Raw genomic sequence first — 22,511 nt, forward strand, 5'->3', positions numbered from 1 at the left:
TGGGGAACGTAGAAAGGCTGCCATCCTCTGGCCGTTACCTGCAAAAGCAGCTTTAAAACCTGTGCTAATGCTCACTTCATATGAACGAGTATGGCAGGGCTGTAAATGAAACCTGCCCTCAAAATGTTTAGAGGGAGGTAAATGGCCAAAGCATTTCAAAATGTGACACATACTTTAAGAAAACACTTTGAAGAACTAAGCTGTAATCACAGACTGAAAAATAAAAGCACGTGCCTTAAAGCTCAATTTCAACGGATTATGAGACACATGCAAATTCAACCACAAAGAGGTATTATCTCAAACCAGTCAGAATAACCATCAGCAAGAAAACTATAAACAATAAATGCTGAAGGTGTTGTGGAGAAATGCATACGCTCAACTTTAAGAGGGACGTAACTTGGAAAGAGCCACTAATGAGAACTGAATGGAGGTGCCTTTAAAAGGGAAATATTGAGCTACCATATGATCCAGCAGGCCCCTTCCTGGACCTATAACCTCCGAAGACAGAACTGGAAAGACACAGGCAGGCAAAACTGCACTGCACAGTATTACAATAGCCAAGATATGGAAGTAACCAAAAAGTCCACCAACAGATGGGGGGACAAAGAAGAACTGCTACATGTAGAGATGGAATATTAGCTAGCGAAAAAATGAAACAATGCCATTTGCAGCACCATAGATGAGTCTAGAAGGAATCACGCAACTTGTAGTAAGTGAGAAAACGAAAGACACATATCCTATCCTATCACTTGTAGGTGTTACCAAAAAATTGATACCAATGAAGATATTTCCACAGAGAAAGGCAATCACAGATTCATTAAACAAACTGATGGTTCACTAAATGGAAAGGTGTGAGGATTGGATACATTACGATATTGGGGTTAACAGAGATATACAAACACATGTGAAATACAGAATCACCAAAGACCTACAGAATACCAAGAGAAGACTACTCCACATTGTGTCATAACCTACATGGGAAAAGGATACGAAGAAGAAGAGATATATGTATATGTGTGAAAGAACCACATCTTGCACACCTAGAGCAAACAAAATCTTGTAATCAAATTTGCTGTGATAAAAAATAAAAATTTACTTAAAAATACGAACAAGAAGTAATGAGAAGGGGGTGCTCGGGCTCCGGCCCACAGTTCGAGCGGCGAGAGCACTCAGAGACACGACGCGGGCCAGAGGGGAGTGAGCGGGCGCCTCAGTGTCCTCCCCCTTCCCACCCTTCGCCTCGCCGCCTTCTCCCCCCTCAGCCGGACCGGAATTATGTGATCCCGGAAGTTCCGGCGCCACTGCTGTGTGGGATAAACAGTAATGGCGGAGGCTGCAGCTCCGGGAACAACAGCCAAAACATCAAGAGCAGGAGCGGCAGGGGCGGCGGTGGCAGCGGCCTCCCCCACCCCTATCCCCACAGTTACCTCCCCGTCCCTGCGGGCACGGGATTTGGCAGCGACGGCAGCGGCGGCGGCTGGACCAAACAGGTCACCTGCAGGTATTTCATGCATGGGGTTTGTAAGGAAGGAGATAACTGTCGATGCTCACGTGACCTCTCTGAGAGTCCATATGGTGTAGTGTACAAGTATTTTCAGCGAGAGTACTGTATTTACGGAGACCGCTGCAAATATGAACACAGCAAGCCATTGCAACTGCTACAGCTCTAACTGCAAAGTCACCCCTTGCTGCTTCCTCAAGTCTCTCATCAGTAGTTGGACAGATTGGTGAAATGCATATGGGCGAAGCTGAGTCAAGAAATTCAAACTTTTCAACTGTAGGAGCTGGTTCAGAAGACTGGGTGAACGCCATTGAGTTTGTTCCTGGGCAGCCCTACTGTGGCCGTACTGCCTCTTCCTCCACTGAAGCACCCCTGCAGGGCTCAGTGACCAAGGAAGAATCAGAAAAGGAGCAAATTGCAGTGGAAACAAAGAAGCAGATCTGCCCCTATGCTGCAGTGGGAGAGTGCCGATATGGGGAGAACTGTGTGTATCTCCATGGAGACGCGTGTGATATGTGTGGGCTGCAGGTCTTCCATCCAGTGGATGCTGCCCAAAGATCACAACACATCAAATCTTGCATCGAGGCCCATGAGAAGGACATGGAGCTCTCGTTTGCTGTGCAGCACAGCAAGGACATGGTGTGTGGGATCTGCATGGAGGTGGTCTATGAGAAAGCCAACCCCCGCGAGCGCCGCTTCGGAATCCTCTCCAACTGCAACCACACCTACTGTCTCAAATGTATTCGCAAGTGGAGGAGTGCTAAGCAATTTGAGAGCAAGATCATAAAGTACTGCCCAGAATGCCGGATCACATCTAACATTGTCATTCCAAGTGAGTACTGGGTGGAGGAGAAAGAAGAGAAGCAGAAACTCATTCAGAAATACAAGGAGGCAATGAGCAACAAGGTGTGCAGGTATTTTGACGAAGGACGTGGGAGCTGCCCATTTGGAGGGAACTGCGTTTACAAGCATGCGTACCCTGATGCCATAGAGAGGAGCCACAGAGACAGAAAGTGGGAACATCAAGCACATACCGGGCCCAACGAACGAACCACTTCTGGGAGATCATTGAGGAGAGAGGGAAAGGCAACCCCTTTGACAACGACGAAGAAGAGGTTGTCACCTTTAAGCTGGGCGAGATGTTGCTTGTGCTTTTGGCTGCAGGTGGGGACGACGACCTGACAGACTCTGAAGACGAGTGGGACTTGTTTCACGATGAGCTGGAAGATTTTTATGACTTGGATCTATAGCAGCTTTGCTGGGCGTGTGAACTGGTCTGCTGAGCCTCAGACGGCAGCCCTCCCCACTGGTGGCAGCAGTGCCCGTGGTTCTCTTCTAGGCAGGCCTCTCAACTCCAGGTGCTGTCGTAATAATTTTTACCCAGGGCCTGTCTTCTCAATCCCTCACCTTTCCCCAAGGAGTGTGTTGTTTTCTCTGTTTCAAAAAGTTACAAAAATGAATCTTAAAGTTAGTTTTCTTGTAACATGAATTTAACGGTCAGACAGCGTGTAGGTTTGCTGCGTCATCTGTTTTCAGCCAGATTCACACGGTTCAAGGGTAGCATTTCTGGATTTCCAGTACTCATTTTTGAGGACCCCAGGTTCAAAAGTAACAGCATTGGCCCTGCTTTTGGGTCCAAGAATTGGGGTGATAGGTGAAGGATCTGAACTGTGGTGTGGAGCCTTCTGCTATAGACTTAGGCGGATGCTTGAGGTTTCTGGTGAATTCTGCACATCTGTGTTTCTATATCTGTCCCCTGCCCTGGAATCCCCACCCTGTGCACTCGTTCTGTGGTTTTCGTCTCTTGTTTAATTGCACACAAGTACTACTGCTGGGTAACCAGAACCAGGTGCGACTGTGTTGAGATTTTTACTGTGTTTAGCCTGATAGGAAAATGGTGAAAGAACACATATAAAGATATAGCGGAATAAAATAAATGCAGAGTTGGAAGTTGACTCCCAAGGGCTGATAGACTTGGTACGTGTGAGTGTGTAACAAGCTTCTCATCCCTGCATAGATGCAGTGTCTGTAGCCTTAGTGGAAAAACTCAAGTTTACTGGTTTCAGCCTCGTGTGGCAAATAGATCTTAAAGGACAAAGCAGTATATTGGTAGCTGTTAATAGAGCAGGGCTAGCTCTGTCTATATAAATAGGGAAATGGGCTTAGCCATAGAGGTTCAACTATCTGGTTATCTCATGGATTAACACAAACTGGGTCTCAGTTACACAGTTGTATTTAATGTTTTATGATCTCCTAGACTTTCTAGTCCAGGCACTTTTTGACAAACCTTTGTCCTCATTTGAGGGGTTTTGTTGTCGGGTTCTTGGGTCCGTTTGTGTGGGTATTTGCCTCATTCCATCCCTGAGCTTTGCAGCTAGACAGGTGTGATTCAAAACTATGTTCTAAGGTGTTTCCTGTAGTGGAGTAATTGGCTTGCCGTAGTAAGTCATGTTTTTCCACTAAAAGGGGACGGAGGGGTGGTAATCCACGAGATACGCTAAAGTTAAATTGTTAGAAGAATTCCTTGATCAGAAAATATAAATTTGCGTTTTGTTGCTCTATTTCCTGAAAGTGACTTGGAGATGCCCCTGATTTGTCCATCTACTGCTTTGATTCCTTGGATACCACTCATACTTTCACGTTAAGCAAAAACAAGTAATTCTTGCAGGGGTCTCTGTCTTTTTCAGCAGCCCTTTTGTAAGACGCACTTTTCCCATATAAAACAATTTTTAACCGCCCCCCCACCCAAAAAGAGAAGTAATGAGACATAAACTTAAAGGGCTTTTTCCTGGCACATTCCATTCTAGTTTACAACCTAGAACACCACTTCCATTAAGGCTCTGTTGCATTAGTAACCAGATTTGGTAAAGGAGAAATGCTGCCGCCTTGTGGCTGTTTCGCACAAGAGCGGCTTTACACCCACAGCTAATGGTCATTAACATTCAGAAGGACTCGGGGCCGTAAAGGACACCTGCCCTCAAAAATTGTGCTGAGGTAAGGAATGGACAAAACAATTCAAAACAGGCCAATTTTTCAAGAAGATAGTATGAAGAGTGAAGTTTTACTCCCTCTCTTTAAAAAAAAAAGGAAAATGGATAAAAGCTCAACCTCAGGAAGTATTAGACTCATGCAATCTAATCTACAAAAAGGTTTCAACGCACACCAGTCGACTGACCATCAGCAAAAAGTCTACAAACAATAAATGCTGAAGGGGCTTTAGAGAACTCTGTACCCTCTACCTGCTGGTGAGACGTAAAGTCGTAACAGCCAACAATGAGAACAGAAAGGAGCTGCATTAAAAAGTAAAAATTGAGGTACCATTTAATCCAGCAGGCACGCCACTGGGCCTCTCACCTGAGAAGACCAGAATCGAGAAGACATAGGCTGCAAAAGCTGCACTGCAGCCTTATTCACAATAGCCAAGACAGTGAAGCAACCAAAATGTTCTTCAACAGGTGAATGGATAAAGAAGAAGTGGTCCATGTACACAATGGAATATTAGCCATGGAAAACAATGAAACACTGCTCTTTGAGGCACCACAGGTGAACCTGGGGATAATCACCAAACATGATGTAAGTCGGAAAGCAAAAGACCTATATCCTATGATATCACTTACAGGGGTTAGCTAATAACTGACACAAATGAACATATTTCCACAGAGAAAGACGCTCACAGAATTAGAAAACAAACTATGCTCATGTAAAAGGAAAGGTGGGGGGAATGGATAAATTAAGATTAGTGTTACTATACGTATACAAATACATATTATATACATTTCTCAAAAAGACCGACCATATAGCAAGGGAGGTCTACAGAAAACGCTGTAATATTTTACATGGGAAGAGGATCTGTACAAGGATAGACATATATAATGTACAAATGAACCAGATTCTGTACACCTAGGACAAACAATATTCTAAAATTGACCCCGATTAAAAAAAGTAAAAAAAAAAAAAACAAGAAGAAGTAATGAGACATAAACTTATGGGGGTTTCTCCTGGCACATTCCATTCTAATTTTAAACCTAGGAACACGACTTCCTGGAAGGCTCTGCTGCCTTGGTACCCAGATTTGGGAACGGAGAAATGATGCCTCCTTGTGGCCATTTCCCACAACAGCAGCTTTAAACACATTGCTAAAGGTCACTAAATATTCACCAAACTTGCATTTATTTAAATGACACCTGCCCTCCAAAAGTTCCTGGGGTCAAAAATCGACCAAAATTTCAAAAGAGGGCAACCTTTCAAGATGACAATTTCAAGAGGTATACTGTACTCACATTTTTTTTAACAGAAAACAAAAAGGCGAGGAAAAATGATGAATTTCAGGAATTTTTAAAGACATGCAAACCCAAATTACAAAAACCGACCAGCTCACAGCAGTCAGAATGGCCATTAGCAAAAATGCTGCAAACAATAAATGCTGAAGTGATTGTGGAGAGATGCTTACCCTCTCTTCTATGGGGGACGTGGTAAGAGCCACTAATGAAAACACAATGGAGGTGCTTTGAACATTGAGCTACAGGTCAATCATTCACACCCAGTGCTGGGCGTAACCCCTGAGAAATGAGAATCAAAAAGTCACAGGCTGGCAATCCTGCACTCCAGCAATATTTACCATAGCCAACACTTGGAAGCAACGAAAATATCCATCAATACAGGAATGCACCAAGAAGAAGTGGTCTATGTACACAATGGACTATTACTCCAATAAAAACTATAAATTAAATTTAAAAAACAAACAAAAGTAAGGAGACATCCGCTTTTGTGGGTTTATCCGGGCACATTCCACTCTAATTTATAACCGAGGAACACCACTGGCCGGGAGAGCTGTTTCCCTAGTTACCAGAGTGGGGAACGTAGAAAGGCTGCCATCCTCTGGCCGTTACCTGCAAAAGCAGCTTTAAAACCTGTGCTAATGCTCACTTCATATGAACGAGTATGGCAGGGCTGTAAATGAAACCTGCCCTCAAAATGTTTAGAGGGAGGTAAATGGCCAAAGCATTTCAAAATGTGACACATACTTTAAGAAAACACTTTGAAGAACTAAGCTGTAATCACAGACTGAAAAATAAAAGCACGTGCCTTAAAGCTCAATTTCAACGGATTATGAGACACATGCAAATTCAACCACAAAGAGGTATTATCCCAAACCAGTCAGAATAACCATCAGCAAGAAAACTATAAACAATAAATGCTGAAGGTGTTGTGGAGAAATGCATACGCTCAACTTTAAGAGGGACGTAACTTGGAAAGAGCCACTAATGAGAACTGAATGGAGGTGCCTTTAAAAGGGAAATATTGAGCTACCATATGATCCAGCAGGCCCCTTCCTGGACCTATAACCTCCGAAGACAGAACTGGAAAGACACAGGCAGGCAAAACTGCACTGCACAGTATTACAATAGCCAAGATATGGAAGTAACCAAAAAGTCCACCAACAGATGGGGGGACAAAGAAGAACTGCTACATGTAGAGATGGAATATTAGCTAGCGAAAAAATGAAACAATGCCATTTGCAGCACCATAGATGAGTCTAGAAGGAATCACGCAACTTGTAGTAAGTGAGAAAACGAAAGACACATATCCTATCCTATCACTTGTAGGTGTTACCAAAAAATTGATACCAATGAAGATATTTCCACAGAGAAAGGCAATCACAGATTCATTAAACAAACTGATGGTTCACTAAATGGAAAGGTGTGAGGATTGGATACATTACGATATTGGGGTTAACAGAGATATACAAACACATGTGAAATACAGAATCACCAAAGACCTACAGAATACCAAGAGAAGACTACTCCACATTGTGTCATAACCTACATGGGAAAAGGATACGAAGAAGAAGAGATATATGTATATGTGTGAAAGAACCACATCTTGCACACCTAGAGCAAACAAAATCTTGTAATCAAATTTGCTGTGATAAAAAATAAAAATTTACTTAAAAATACGAACAAGAAGTAATGAGAAGGGGGTGCTCGGGCTCCGGCCCACAGTTCGAGCGGCGAGAGCACTCAGAGACACGACGCGGGCCAGAGGGGAGTGAGCGGGCGCCTCAGTGTCCTCCCCCTTCCCACCCTTCGCCTCGCCGCCTTCTCCCCCCTCAGCCGGACCGGAATTATGTGATCCCGGAAGTTCCGGCGCCACTGCTGTGTGGGATAAACAGTAATGGCGGAGGCTGCAGCTCCGGGAACAACAGCCAAAACATCAAGAGCAGGAGCGGCAGGGGCGGCGGTGGCAGCGGCCTCCCCCACCCCTATCCCCACAGTTACCTCCCCGTCCCTGCGGGCACGGGATTTGGCAGCGACGGCAGCGGCGGCGGCTGGACCAAACAGGTCACCTGCAGGTATTTCATGCATGGGGTTTGTAAGGAAGGAGATAACTGTCGATGCTCACGTGACCTCTCTGAGAGTCCATATGGTGTAGTGTACAAGTATTTTCAGCGAGAGTACTGTATTTACGGAGACCGCTGCAAATATGAACACAGCAAGCCATTGCAACTGCTACAGCTCTAACTGCAAAGTCACCCCTTGCTGCTTCCTCAAGTCTCTCATCAGTAGTTGGACAGATTGGTGAAATGCATATGGGCGAAGCTGAGTCAAGAAATTCAAACTTTTCAACTGTAGGAGCTGGTTCAGAAGACTGGGTGAACGCCATTGAGTTTGTTCCTGGGCAGCCCTACTGTGGCCGTACTGCCTCTTCCTCCACTGAAGCACCCCTGCAGGGCTCAGTGACCAAGGAAGAATCAGAAAAGGAGCAAATTGCCGTGGAAACAAAGAAGCAGATCTGCCCCTATGCTGCAGTGGGAGAGTGCCGATATGGGGAGAACTGTGTGTATCTCCATGGAGACGCGTGTGATATGTGTGGGCTGCAGGTCTTCCATCCAGTGGATGCTGCCCAAAGATCACAACACATCAAATCTTGCATCGAGGCCCATGAGAAGGACATGGAGCTCTCGTTTGCTGTGCAGCACAGCAAGGACATGGTGTGTGGGATCTGCATGGAGGTGGTCTATGAGAAAGCCAACCCCCGCGAGCGCCGCTTCGGAATCCTCTCCAACTGCAACCACACCTACTGTCTCAAATGTATTCGCAAGTGGAGGAGTGCTAAGCAATTTGAGAGCAAGATCATAAAGTACTGCCCAGAATGCCGGATCACATCTAACATTGTCATTCCAAGTGAGTACTGGGTGGAGGAGAAAGAAGAGAAGCAGAAACTCATTCAGAAATACAAGGAGGCAATGAGCAACAAGGTGTGCAGGTATTTTGACGAAGGACGTGGGAGCTGCCCATTTGGAGGGAACTGCGTTTACAAGCATGCGTACCCTGATGCCATAGAGAGGAGCCACAGAGACAGAAAGTGGGAACATCAAGCACATACCGGGCCCAACGAACGAACCACTTCTGGGAGATCATTGAGGAGAGAGGGAAAGGCAACCCCTTTGACAACGACGAAGAAGAGGTTGTCACCTTTAAGCTGGGCGAGATGTTGCTTGTGCTTTTGGCTGCAGGTGGGGACGACGACCTGACAGACTCTGAAGACGAGTGGGACTTGTTTCACGATGAGCTGGAAGATTTTTATGACTTGGATCTATAGCAGCTTTGCTGGGCGTGTGAACTGGTCTGCTGAGCCTCAGACGGCAGCCCTCCCCACTGGTGGCAGCAGTGCCCGTGGTTCTCTTCTAGGCAGGCCTCTCAACTCCAGGTGCTGTCGTAATAATTTTTACCCAGGGCCTGTCTTCTCAATCCCTCACCTTTCCCCAAGGAGTGTGTTGTTTTCTCTGTTTCAAAAAGTTACAAAAATGAATCTTAAAGTTAGTTTTCTTGTAACATGAATTTAACGGTCAGACAGCGTGTAGGTTTGCTGCGTCATCTGTTTTCAGCCAGATTCACACGGTTCAAGGGTAGCATTTCTGGATTTCCAGTACTCATTTTTGAGGACCCCAGGTTCAAAAGTAACAGCATTGGCCCTGCTTTTGGGTCCAAGAATTGGGGTGATAGGTGAAGGATCTGAACTGTGGTGTGGAGCCTTCTGCTATAGACTTAGGCGGATGCTTGAGGTTTCTGGTGAATTCTGCACATCTGTGTTTCTATATCTGTCCCCTGCCCTGGAATCCCCACCCTGTGCACTCGTTCTGTGGTTTTCGTCTCTTGTTTAATTGCACACAAGTACTACTGCTGGGTAACCAGAACCAGGTGCGACTGTGTTGAGATTTTTACTGTGTTTAGCCTGATAGGAAAATGGTGAAAGAACACATATAAAGATATAGCGGAATAAAATAAATGCAGAGTTGGAAGTTGACTCCCAAGGGCTGATAGACTTGGTACGTGTGAGTGTGTAACAAGCTTCTCATCCCTGCATAGATGCAGTGTCTGTAGCCTTAGTGGAAAAACTCAAGTTTACTGGTTTCAGCCTCGTGTGGCAAATAGATCTTAAAGGACAAAGCAGTATATTGGTAGCTGTTAATAGAGCAGGGCTAGCTCTGTCTATATAAATAGGGAAATGGGCTTAGCCATAGAGGTTCAACTATCTGGTTATCTCATGGATTAACACAAACTGGGTCTCAGTTACACAGTTGTATTTAATGTTTTATGATCTCCTAGACTTTCTAGTCCAGGCACTTTTTGACAAACCTTTGTCCTCATTTGAGGGGTTTTGTTGTCGGGTTCTTGGGTCCGTTTGTGTGGGTATTTGCCTCATTCCATCCCTGAGCTTTGCAGCTAGACAGGTGTGATTCAAAACTATGTTCTAAGGTGTTTCCTGTAGTGGAGTAATTGGCTTGCCGTAGTAAGTCATGTTTTTCCACTAAAAGGGGACGGAGGGGTGGTAATCCACGAGATACGCTAAAGTTAAATTGTTAGAAGAATTCCTTGATCAGAAAATATAAATTTGCGTTTTGTTGCTCTATTTCCTGAAAGTGACTTGGAGATGCCCCTGATTTGTCCATCTACTGCTTTGATTCCTTGGATACCACTCATACTTTCACGTTAAGCAAAAACAAGTAATTCTTGCAGGGGTCTCTGTCTTTTTCAGCAGCCCTTTTGTAAGACGCACTTTTCCCATATAAAACAATTTTTAACCGCCCCCCCACCCAAAAAGAGAAGTAATGAGACATAAACTTAAAGGGCTTTTTCCTGGCACATTCCATTCTAGTTTACAACCTAGAACACCACTTCCATTAAGGCTCTGTTGCATTAGTAACCAGATTTGGTAAAGGAGAAATGCTGCCGCCTTGTGGCTGTTTCGCACAAGAGCGGCTTTACACCCACAGCTAATGGTCATTAACATTCAGAAGGACTCGGGGCCGTAAAGGACACCTGCCCTCAAAAATTGTGCTGAGGTAAGGAATGGACAAAACAATTCAAAACAGGCCAATTTTTCAAGAAGATAGTATGAAGAGTGAAGTTTTACTCCCTCTCTTTAAAAAAAAAAGGAAAATGGATAAAAGCTCAACCTCAGGAAGTATTAGACTCATGCAATCTAATCTACAAAAAGGTTTCAACGCACACCAGTCGACTGACCATCAGCAAAAAGTCTACAAACAATAAATGCTGAAGGGGCTTTAGAGAACTCTGTACCCTCTACCTGCTGGTGAGACGTAAAGTCGTAACAGCCAACAATGAGAACAGAAAGGAGCTGCATTAAAAAGTAAAAATTGAGGTACCATTTAATCCAGCAGGCACGCCACTGGGCCTCTCACCTGAGAAGACCAGAATCGAGAAGACATAGGCTGCAAAAGCTGCACTGCAGCCTTATTCACAATAGCCAAGACAGTGAGGCAACCAAAATGTTCTTCAACAGGTGAATGGATAAAGAAGAAGTGGTCCATGTACACAATGGAATATTAGCCATGGAAAACAATGAAACACTGCTCTTTGAGGCACCACAGGTGAACCTGGGGATAATCACCAAACATGATGTAAGTCGGAAAGCAAAAGACCTATATCCTATGATATCACTTACAGGGGTTAGCTAATAACTGACACAAATGAACATATTTCCACAGAGAAAGACGCTCACAGAATTAGAAAACAAACTATGCTCATGTAAAAGGAAAGGTGGGGGGAATGGATAAATTAAGATTAGTGTTACTATACGTATACAAATACATATTATATACATTTCTCAAAAAGACCGACCATATAGCAAGGGAGGTCTACAGAAAACGCTGTAATATTTTACATGGGAAGAGGATCTGTACAAGGATAGACATATATAATGTACAAATGAACCAGATTCTGTACACCTAGGACAAACAATATTCTAAAATTGACCCCGATTAAAAAAAGTAAAAAAAAAAAAACAAGAAGAAGTAATGAGACATAAACTTATGGGGGTTTCTCCTGGCACATTCCATTCTAATTTTAAACCTAGGAACACGACTTCCTGGAAGGCTCTGCTGCCTTGGTACCCAGATTTGGGAACGGAGAAATGATGCCTCCTTGTGGCCATTTCCCACAACAGCAGCTTTAAACACATTGCTAAAGGTCACTAAATATTCACCAAACTTGCATTTATTTAAATGACACCTGCCCTCCAAAAGTTCCTGGGGTCGAAAATCGACCAAAATTTCAAAAGAGGGCAACCTTTCAAGATAACAATTTCAAGAGGTATACTGTACTCACATTTTTTTTAACAGAAAACAAAAAGGCGAGGAAAAATGATGAATTTCAGGAATTTTTAAAGACATGCAAACCCAAATTACAAAAACCGATCAGCTCACAGCAGTCAGAATGGCCATTAGCAAAAATGCTGCAAACAATAAATGCTGAAGTGATTGTGGAGAGATGCTTACCCTCTCTTCTATGGGGGACGTGGTAAGAGCCACTAATGAAAACACAATGGAGGTGCTTTGAACATTGAGCTACAGGTCAATCATTCACACCCAGTGCTGGGCGTAACCCCTGAGAAATGAGAATCAAAAAGTCACAGGCTGGCAATCCTGCACTCCAGCAATATTTACCATAGCCAACACTTGGAAGCAACGAAAATATCCATCAATACAGGAATGCACCAAGAAGAAGTGGTCTATGTACACAATGGAATATTACTCCAATAAAAACTATAAATTAAATTTAAAAAACAAACAAAAGTAAGGAGACATCCGCTTTTGTGGGTTTATCCGGGCACATTCCACTCTAATTTATAACCGAGGAACACCACTGGCCGGGAGAGCTGTTTCCCTAGTTACCAGAGTGGGGAACGTAGAAAGGCTGCCATCCTCTGGCCGTTACCTGCAAAAGCAGCTTTAAAACCTGTGCTAATGCTCACTTCATATGAACGAGTATGGCAGGGCTGTAAATGAAACCTGCCCTCAAAATGTTTAGAGGGAGGTAAATGGCCAAAGCATTTCAAAATGTGACACATACTTTAAGAAAACACTTTGAAGAACTAAGCTGTAATCACAGACTGAAAAATAAAAGCACGTGCCTTAAAGCTCAATTTCAACAGATTATGAGACACATGCAAATTCAACCACAAAGAGGTATTATCTTAAACCAGTCAGAATAACCATCAGCAAGAAAACTATAAACAATAAATGCTGAAGGTGTTGTGGAGAAATGCATACGCTCAACTTTAAGAGGGACGTAACTTGGAAAGAGCCACTAATGAGAACTGAATGGAGGTGCCTTTAAAAGGGAAATATTGAGCTACCATATGATCCAGCAGGCCCCTTCCTGGACCTATAACCTCCGAAGACAGAACTGGAAAGACACAGGCAGGCAAAACTGCACTGCACAGTATTACAATAGCCAAGATATGGAAGTAACCAAAAAGTCCACCAACAGATGGGGGGACAAAGAAGAACTGCTACATGTAGAGATGGAATATTAGCTAGCGAAAAAATGAAACAATGCCATTTGCAGCACCATAGATGAGTCTAGAAGGAATCACGCAACTTGTAGTAAGTGAGAAAACGAAAGACACATATCCTATCCTATCACTTGTAGGTGTTACCAAAAAATTGATACCAATGAAGATATTTCCACAGAGAAAGGCAATCACAGATTCATTAAACAAACTGATGGTTCACTAAATGGAAAGGTGTGAGGATTGGATACATTACGATATTGGGGTTAACAGAGATATACAAACACATGTGAAATACAGAATCACCAAAGACCTACAGAATACCAAGAGAAGACTACTCCACATTGTGTCATAACCTACATGGGAAAAGGATACGAAGAAGAAGAGATATATGTATATGTGTGAAAGAACCACATCTTGCACACCTAGAGCAAACAAAATCTTGTAATCAAATTTGCTGTGATAAAAAATAAAAATTTACTTAAAAATACGAACAAGAAGTAATGAGAAGGGGGTGCTCGGGCTCCGGCCCACAGTTCGAGCGGCGAGAGCACTCAGAGACACGACGCGGGCCAGAGGGGAGTGAGCGGGCGCCTCAGTGTCCTCCCCCTTCCCACCCTTCGCCTCGCCGCCTTCTCCCCCCTCAGCCGGACCGGAATTATGTGATCCCGGAAGTTCCGGCGCCACTGCTGTGTGGGATAAACAGTAATGGCGGAGGCTGCAGCTCCGGGAACAACAGCCAAAACATCAAGAGCAGGAGCGGCAGGGGCGGCGGTGGCAGCGGCCTCCCCCACCCCTATCCCCACAGTTACCTCCCCGTCCCTGCGGGCACGGGATTTGGCAGCGACGGCAGCGGCGGCGGCTGGACCAAACAGGTCACCTGCAGGTATTTCATGCATGGGGTTTGTAAGGAAGGAGATAACTGTCGATGCTCACGTGACCTCTCTGAGAGTCCATATGGTGTAGTGTACAAGTATTTTCAGCGAGAGTACTGTATTTACGGAGACCGCTGCAAATATGAACACAGCAAGCCATTGCAACTGCTACAGCTCTAACTGCAAAGTCACCCCTTGCTGCTTCCTCAAGTCTCTCATCAGTAGTTGGACAGATTGGTGAAATGCATATGGGCGAAGCTGAGTCAAGAAATTCAAACTTTTCAACTGTAGGAGCTGGTTCAGAAGACTGGGTGAACGCCATTGAGTTTGTTCCTGGGCAGCCCTACTGTGGCCGTACTGCCTCTTCCTCCACTGAAGCACCCCTGCAGGGCTCAGTGACCAAGGAAGAATCAGAAAAGGAGCAAATTGCAGTGGAAACAAAGAAGCAGATCTGCCCCTATGCTGCAGTGGGAGAGTGCCGATATGGGGAGAACTGTGTGTATCTCCATGGAGACGCGTGTGATATGTGTGGGCTGCAGGTCTTCCATCCAGTGGATGCTGCCCAAAGATCACAACACATCAAATCTTGCATCGAGGCCCATGAGAAGGACATGGAGCTCTCGTTTGCTGTGCAGCACAGCAAGGACATGGTGTGTGGGATCTGCATGGAGGTGGTCTATGAGAAAGCCAACCCCCGCGAGCGCCGCTTCGGAATCCTCTCCAACTGCAACCACACCTACTGTCTCAAATGTATTCGCAAGTGGAGGAGTGCTAAGCAATTTGAGAGCAAGATCATAAAGTACTGCCCAGAATGCCGGATCACATCTAACATTGTCATTCCAAGTGAGTACTGGGTGGAGGAGAAAGAAGAGAAGCAGAAACTCATTCAGAAATACAAGGAGGCAATGAGCAACAAGGTGTGCAGGTATTTTGACGAAGGACGTGGGAGCTGCCCATTTGGAGGGAACTGCGTTTACAAGCATGCGTACCCTGATGCCATAGAGAGGAGCCACAGAGACAGAAAGTGGGAACATCAAGCACATACCGGGCCCAACGAACGAACCACTTCTGGGAGATCATTGAGGAGAGAGGGAAAGGCAACCCCTTTGACAACGACGAAGAAGAGGTTGTCACCTTTAAGCTGGGCGAGATGTTGCTTGTGCTTTTGGCTGCAGGTGGGGACGACGACCTGACAGACTCTGAAGACGAGTGGGACTTGTTTCACGATGAGCTGGAAGATTTTTATGACTTGGATCTATAGCAGCTTTGCTGGGCGTGTGAACTGGTCTGCTGAGCCTCAGACGGCAGCCCTCCCCACTGGTGGCAGCAGTGCCCGTGGTTCTCTTCTAGGCAGGCCTCTCAACTCCAGGTGCTGTCGTAATAATTTTTACCCAGGGCCTGTCTTCTCAATCCCTCACCTTTCCCCAAGGAGTGTGTTGTTTTCTCTGTTTCAAAAAGTTACAAAAATGAATCTTAAAGTTAGTTTTCTTGTAACATGAATTTAACGGTCAGACAGCGTGTAGGTTTGCTGCGTCATCTGTTTTCAGCCAGATTCACACGGTTCAAGGGTAGCATTTCTGGATTTCCAGTACTCATTTTTGAGGACCCCAGGTTCAAAAGTAACAGCATTGGCCCTGCTTTTGGGTCCAAGAATTGGGGTGATAGGTGAAGGATCTGAACTGTGGTGTGGAGCCTTCTGCTATAGACTTAGGCGGATGCTTGAGGTTTCTGGTGAATTCTGCACATCTGTGTTTCTATATCTGTCCCCTGCCCTGGAATCCCCACCCTGTGCACTCGTTCTGTGGTTTTCGTCTCTTGTTTAATTGCACACAAGTACTACTGCTGGGTAACCAGAACCAGGTGCGACTGTGTTGAGATTTTTACTGTGTTTAGCCTGATAGGAAAATGGTGAAAGAACACATATAAAGATATAGCGGAATAAAATAAATGCAGAGTTGGAAGTTGACTCCCAAGGGCTGATAGACTTGGTACGTGTGAGTGTGTAACAAGCTTCTCATCCCTGCATAGATGCAGTGTCTGTAGCCTTAGTGGAAAAACTCAAGTTTACTGGTTTCAGCCTCGTGTGGCAAATAGATCTTAAAGGACAAAGCAGTATATTGGTAGCTGTTAATAGAGCAGGGCTAGCTCTGTCTATATAAATAGGGAAATGGGCTTAGCCATAGAGGTTCAACTATCTGGTTATCTCATGGATTAACACAAACTGGGTCTCAGTTACACAGTTGTATTTAATGTTTTATGATCTCCTAGACTTTCTAGTCCAGGCACTTTTTGACAAACCTTTGTCCTCATTTGAGGGGTTTTGTTGTCGGGTTCTTGGGTCCGTTTGTGTGGGTATTTGCCTCATTCCATCCCTGAGCTTTGCAGCTAGACAGGTGTGATTCAAAACTATGTTCTAAGGTGTTTCCTGTAGTGGAGTAATTGGCTTGCCGTAGTAAGTCATGTTTTTCCACTAAAAGGGGACGGAGGGGTGGTAATCCACGAGATACGCTAAAGTTAAATTGTTAGAAGAATTCCTTGATCAGAAAATATAAATTTGCGTTTTGTTGCTCTATTTCCTGAAAGTGACTTGGAGATGCCCCTGATTTGTCCATCTACTGCTTTGATTCCTTGGATACCACTCATACTTTCACGTTAAGCAAAAACAAGTAATTCTTGCAGGGGTCTCTGTCTTTTTCAGCAGCCCTTTTGTAAGACGCACTTTTCCCATATAAAACAATTTTTAACCGCCCCCCCACCCAAAAAGAGAAGTAATGAGACATAAACTTAAAGGGCTTTTTCCTGGCACATTCCATTCTAGTTTACAACCTAGAACACCACTTCCATTAAGGCTCTGTTGCATTAGTAACCAGATTTGGTAAAGGAGAAATGCTGCCGCCTTGTGGCCGTTTCCCACAAGAGCGGCTTTACACCCACAGCTAATGGTCATTAACATTCAGAAGGACTCGGGGCCGTAAAGGACACCTGCCCTCAAAAATTGTGCTGAGGTAAGGAATGGACAAAACAATTCAAAACAGGCCAATTTTTCAAGAAGATAGTATGAAGAGTGAAGTTTTACTCCCTCTCTTTAAAAAAAAAGGAAAATGGATAAAAGCTCAACCTCAGGAAGTATTAGACTCATGCAATCTAATCTACAAAAAGGTTTCAACGCACACCAGTCGACTGACCATCAGCAAAAAGTCTACAAACAATAAATGCTGAAGGGGCTTTAGAGAACTCTGTACCCTCTACCTGCTGGTGAGACGTAAAGTCGTAACAGCCAACAATGAGAACAGAAAGGAGCTGCATTAAAAAGTAAAAATTGAGGTACCATTTAATCCAGCAGGCACGCCACTGGGCCTCTCACCTGAGAAGACCAGAATCGAGAAGACATAGGCTGCAAAAGCTGCACTGCAGCCTTATTCACAATAGCCAAGACAGTGAAGCAACCAAAATGTTCTTCAACAGGTGAATGGATAAAGAAGAAGTGGTCCATGTACACAATGGAATATTAGCCATGGAAAACAATGAAACACTGCTCTTTGAGGCACCACAGGTGAACCTGGGGATAATCACCAAACATGATGTAAGTCGGAAAGCAAAAGACCTATATCCTATGATATCACTTACAGGGGTTAGCTAATAACTGACACAAATGAACATATTTCCACAGAGAAAGACGCTCACAGAATTAGAAAACAAACTATGCTCATGTAAAAGGAAAGGTGGGGGGAATGGATAAATTAAGATTAGTGTTACTATACGTATACAAATACATATTATATACATTTATCAAAAAGACCGACCATATAGCAAGGGAGGTCTACAGAAAACGCTGTAATATTTTACATGGGAAGAGGATCTGTACAAGGATAGACATATATAATGTACAAATGAACCAGATTCTGTACACCTAGGACAAACAATATTCTAAAATTGACCCCGATTAAAAAAAGTAAAAAAAAAAAAAACAAGAAGAAGTAATGAGACATAAACTTATGGGGGTTTCTCCTGGCACATTCCATTCTAATTTTAAACCTAGGAACACGACTTCCTGGAAGGCTCTGCTGCCTTGGTACCCAGATTTGGGAACGGAGAAATGATGCCTCCTTGTGGCCATTTCCCACAACAGCAGCTTTAAACACATTGCTAAAGGTCACTAAATATTCACCAAACTTGCATTTATTTAAATGACACCTGCCCTCCAAAAGTTCCTGGGGTCGAAAATCGACCAAAATTTCAAAAGAGGGCAACCTTTCAAGATAACAATTTCAAGAGGTATACTGTACTCACATTTTTTTTAACAGAAAACAAAAAGGCGAGGAAAAATGATGAATTTCAGGAATTTTTAAAGACATGCAAACCCAAATTACAAAAACCGATCAGCTCACAGCAGTCAGAATGGCCATTAGCAAAAATGCTGCAAACAATAAATGCTGAAGTGATTGTGGAGAGATGCTTACCCTCTCTTCTATGGGGGACGTGGTAAGAGCCACTAATGAAAACACAATGGAGGTGCTTTGAACATTGAGCTACAGGTCAATCATTCACACCCAGTGCTGGGCGTAACCCCTGAGAAATGAGAATCAAAAAGTCACAGGCTGGCAATCCTGCACTCCAGCAATATTTACCATAGCCAACACTTGGAAGCAACGAAAATATCCATCAATACAGGAATGCACCAAGAAGAAGTGGTCTATGTACACAATGGAATATTACTCCAATAAAAACTATAAATTAAATTTAAAAAACAAACAAAAGTAAGGAGACATCCGCTTTTGTGGGTTTATCCGGGCACATTCCACTCTAATTTATAACCGAGGAACACCACTGGCCGGGAGAGCTGTTTCCCTAGTTACCAGAGTGGGGAACGTAGAAAGGCTGCCATCCTCTGGCCGTTACCTGCAAAAGCAGCTTTAAAACCTGTGCTAATGCTCACTTCATATGAACGAGTATGGCAGGGCTGTAAATGAAACCTGCCCTCAAAATGTTTAGAGGGAGGTAAATGGCCAAAGCATTTCAAAATGTGACACATACTTTAAGAAAACACTTTGAAGAACTAAGCTGTAATCACAGACTGAAAAATAAAAGCACGTGCCTTAAAGCTCAATTTCAACAGATTATGAGACACATGCAAATTCAACCACAAAGAGGTATTATCTCAAACCAGTCAGAATAACCATCAGCAAGAAAACTATAAACAATAAATGCTGAAGGTGTTGTGGAGAAATGCATACGCTCAACTTTAAGAGGGACGTAACTTGGAAAGAGCCACTAATGAGAACTGAATGGAGGTGCCTTTAAAAGGGAAATATTGAGCTACCATATGATCCAGCAGGCCCCTTCCTGGACCTATAACCTCCGAAGACAGAACTGGAAAGACACAGGCAGGCAAAACTGCACTGCACAGTATTACAATAGCCAAGATATGGAAGTAACCAAAAAGTCCACCAACAGATGGGGGGACAAAGAAGAACTGCTACATGTAGAGATGGAATATTAGCTAGCGAAAAAATGAAACAATGCCATTTGCAGCACCATAGATGAGTCTAGAAGGAATCACGCAACTTGTAGTAAGTGAGAAAACGAAAGACACATATCCTATCCTATCACTTGTAGGTGTTACCAAAAAATTGATACCAATGAAGATATTTCCACAGAGAAAGGCAATCACAGATTCATTAAACAAACTGATGGTTCACTAAATGGAAAGGTGTGAGGATTGGATACATTACGATATTGGGGTTAACAGAGATATACAAACACATGTGAAATACAGAATCACCAAAGACCTACAGAATACCAAGAGAAGACTACTCCACATTGTGTCATAACCTACATGGGAAAAGGATACGAAGAAGAAGAGATATATGTATATGTGTGAAAGAACCACATCTTGCACACCTAGAGCAAACAAAATCTTGTAATCAAATTTGCTGTGATAAAAAATAAAAATTTACTTAAAAATACGAACAAGAAGTAATGAGAAGGGGGTGCTCGGGCTCCGGCCCACAGTTCGAGCGGCGAGAGCACTCAGAGACACGACGCAGGCCAGAGGGGAGTGAGCGGGCGCCTCAGTGTCCTCCCCCTTCCCACCCTTCGCCTCGCCGCCTTCTCCCCCCTCAGCCGGACCGGAATTATGTGATCCCGGAAGTTCCGGCGCCACTGCTGTGTGGGATAAACAGTAATGGCGGAGGCTGCAGCTCCGGGAACAACAGCCAAAACATCAAGAGCAGGAGCGGCAGGGGCGGCGGTGGCAGCGGCCTCCCCCACCCCTATCCCCACAGTTACCGCCCCGTCCCTGCGGGCACGGGATTTGGCAGCGACGGCAGCGGCGGCGGCTGGACCAAACAGGTCACCTGCAGGTATTTCATGCATGGGGTTTGTAAGGAAGGAGATAACTGTCGATGCTCACGTGACCTCTCTGAGAGTCCATATGGTGTAGTGTACAAGTATTTTCAGCGAGAGTACTGTATTTACGGAGACCGCTGCAAATATGAACACAGCAAGCCATTGCAACTGCTACAGCTCTAACTGCAAAGTCACCCCTTGCTGCTTCCTCAAGTCTCTCATCAGTAGTTGGACAGATTGGTGAAATGCATATGGGCGAAGCTGAGTCAAGAAATTCAAACTTTTCAACTGTAGGAGCTGGTTCAGAAGACTGGGTGAACGCCATTGAGTTTGTTCCTGGGCAGCCCTACTGTGGCCGTACTGCCTCTTCCTCCACTGAAGCACCCCTGCAGGGCTCAGTGACCAAGGAAGAATCAGAAAAGGAGCAAATTGCAGTGGAAACAAAGAAGCAGATCTGCCCCTATGCTGCAGTGGGAGAGTGCCGATATGGGGAGAACTGTGTGTATCTCCATGGAGACGCGTGTGATATGTGTGGGCTGCAGGTCTTCCATCCAGTGGATGCTGCCCAAAGATCACAACACATCAAATCTTGCATCGAGGCCCATGAGAAGGACATGGAGCTCTCGTTTGCTGTGCAGCACAGCAAGGACATGGTGTGTGGGATCTGCATGGAGGTGGTCTATGAGAAAGCCAACCCCCGCGAGCGCCGCTTCGGAATCCTCTCCAACTGCAACCACACCTACTGTCTCAAATGTATTCGCAAGTGGAGGAGTGCTAAGCAATTTGAGAGCAAGATCATAAAGTACTGCCCAGAATGCCGGATCACATCTAACATTGTCATTCCAAGTGAGTACTGGGTGGAGGAGAAAGAAGAGAAGCAGAAACTCATTCAGAAATACAAGGAGGCAATGAGCAACAAGGTGTGCAGGTATTTTGACGAAGGACGTGGGAGCTGCCCATTTGGAGGGAACTGCGTTTACAAGCATGCGTACCCTGATGCCATAGAGAGGAGCCACAGAGACAGAAAGTGGGAACATCAAGCACATACCGGGCCCAACGAACGAACCACTTCTGGGAGATCATTGAGGAGAGAGGGAAAGGCAACCCCTTTGACAACGACGAAGAAGAGGTTGTCACCTTTAAGCTGGGCGAGATGTTGCTTGTGCTTTTGGCTGCAGGTGGGGACGACGACCTGACAGACTCTGAAGACGAGTGGGACTTGTTTCACGATGAGCTGGAAGATTTTTATGACTTGGATCTATAGCAGCTTTGCTGGGCGTGTGAACTGGTCTGCTGAGCCTCAGACGGCAGCCCTCCCCACTGGTGGCAGCAGTGCCCGTGGTTCTCTTCTAGGCAGGCCTCTCAACTCCAGGTGCTGTCGTAATAATTTTTACCCAGGGCCTGTCTTCTCAATCCCTCACCTTTCCCCAAGGAGTGTGTTGTTTTCTCTGTTTCAAAAAGTTACAAAAATGAATCTTAAAGTTAGTTTTCTTGTAACATGAATTTAACGGTCAGACAGCGTGTAGGTTTGCTGCGTCATCTGTTTTCAGCCAGATTCACACGGTTCAAGGGTAGCATTTCTGGATTTCCAGTACTCATTTTTGAGGACCCCAGGTTCAAAAGTAACAGCATTGGCCCTGCTTTTGGGTCCAAGAATTGGGGTGATAGGTGAAGGATCTGAACTGTGGCGTGGAGCCTTCTGCTATAGACTTAGGCGGATGCTTGAGGTTTCTGGTGAATTCTGCACATCTGTGTTTCTATATCTGTCCCCTGCCCTGGAATCCCCACCCTGTGCACTCGTTCTGTGGTTTTCGTCTCTTGTTTAATTGCACACAAGTACTACTGCTGGGTAACCAGAACCAGGTGCGACTGTGTTGAGATTTTTACTGTGTTTAGCCTGATAGGAAAATGGTGAAAGAACACATATAAAGATATAGCGGAATAAAATAAATGCAGAGTTGGAAGTTGAC

This window comes from Balaenoptera ricei, chromosome 2, assembly GCF_028023285.1.
Source record: "Balaenoptera ricei isolate mBalRic1 chromosome 2, mBalRic1.hap2, whole genome shotgun sequence".
Lineage (NCBI taxonomy): Eukaryota > Metazoa > Chordata > Mammalia > Artiodactyla > Balaenopteridae > Balaenoptera > Balaenoptera ricei.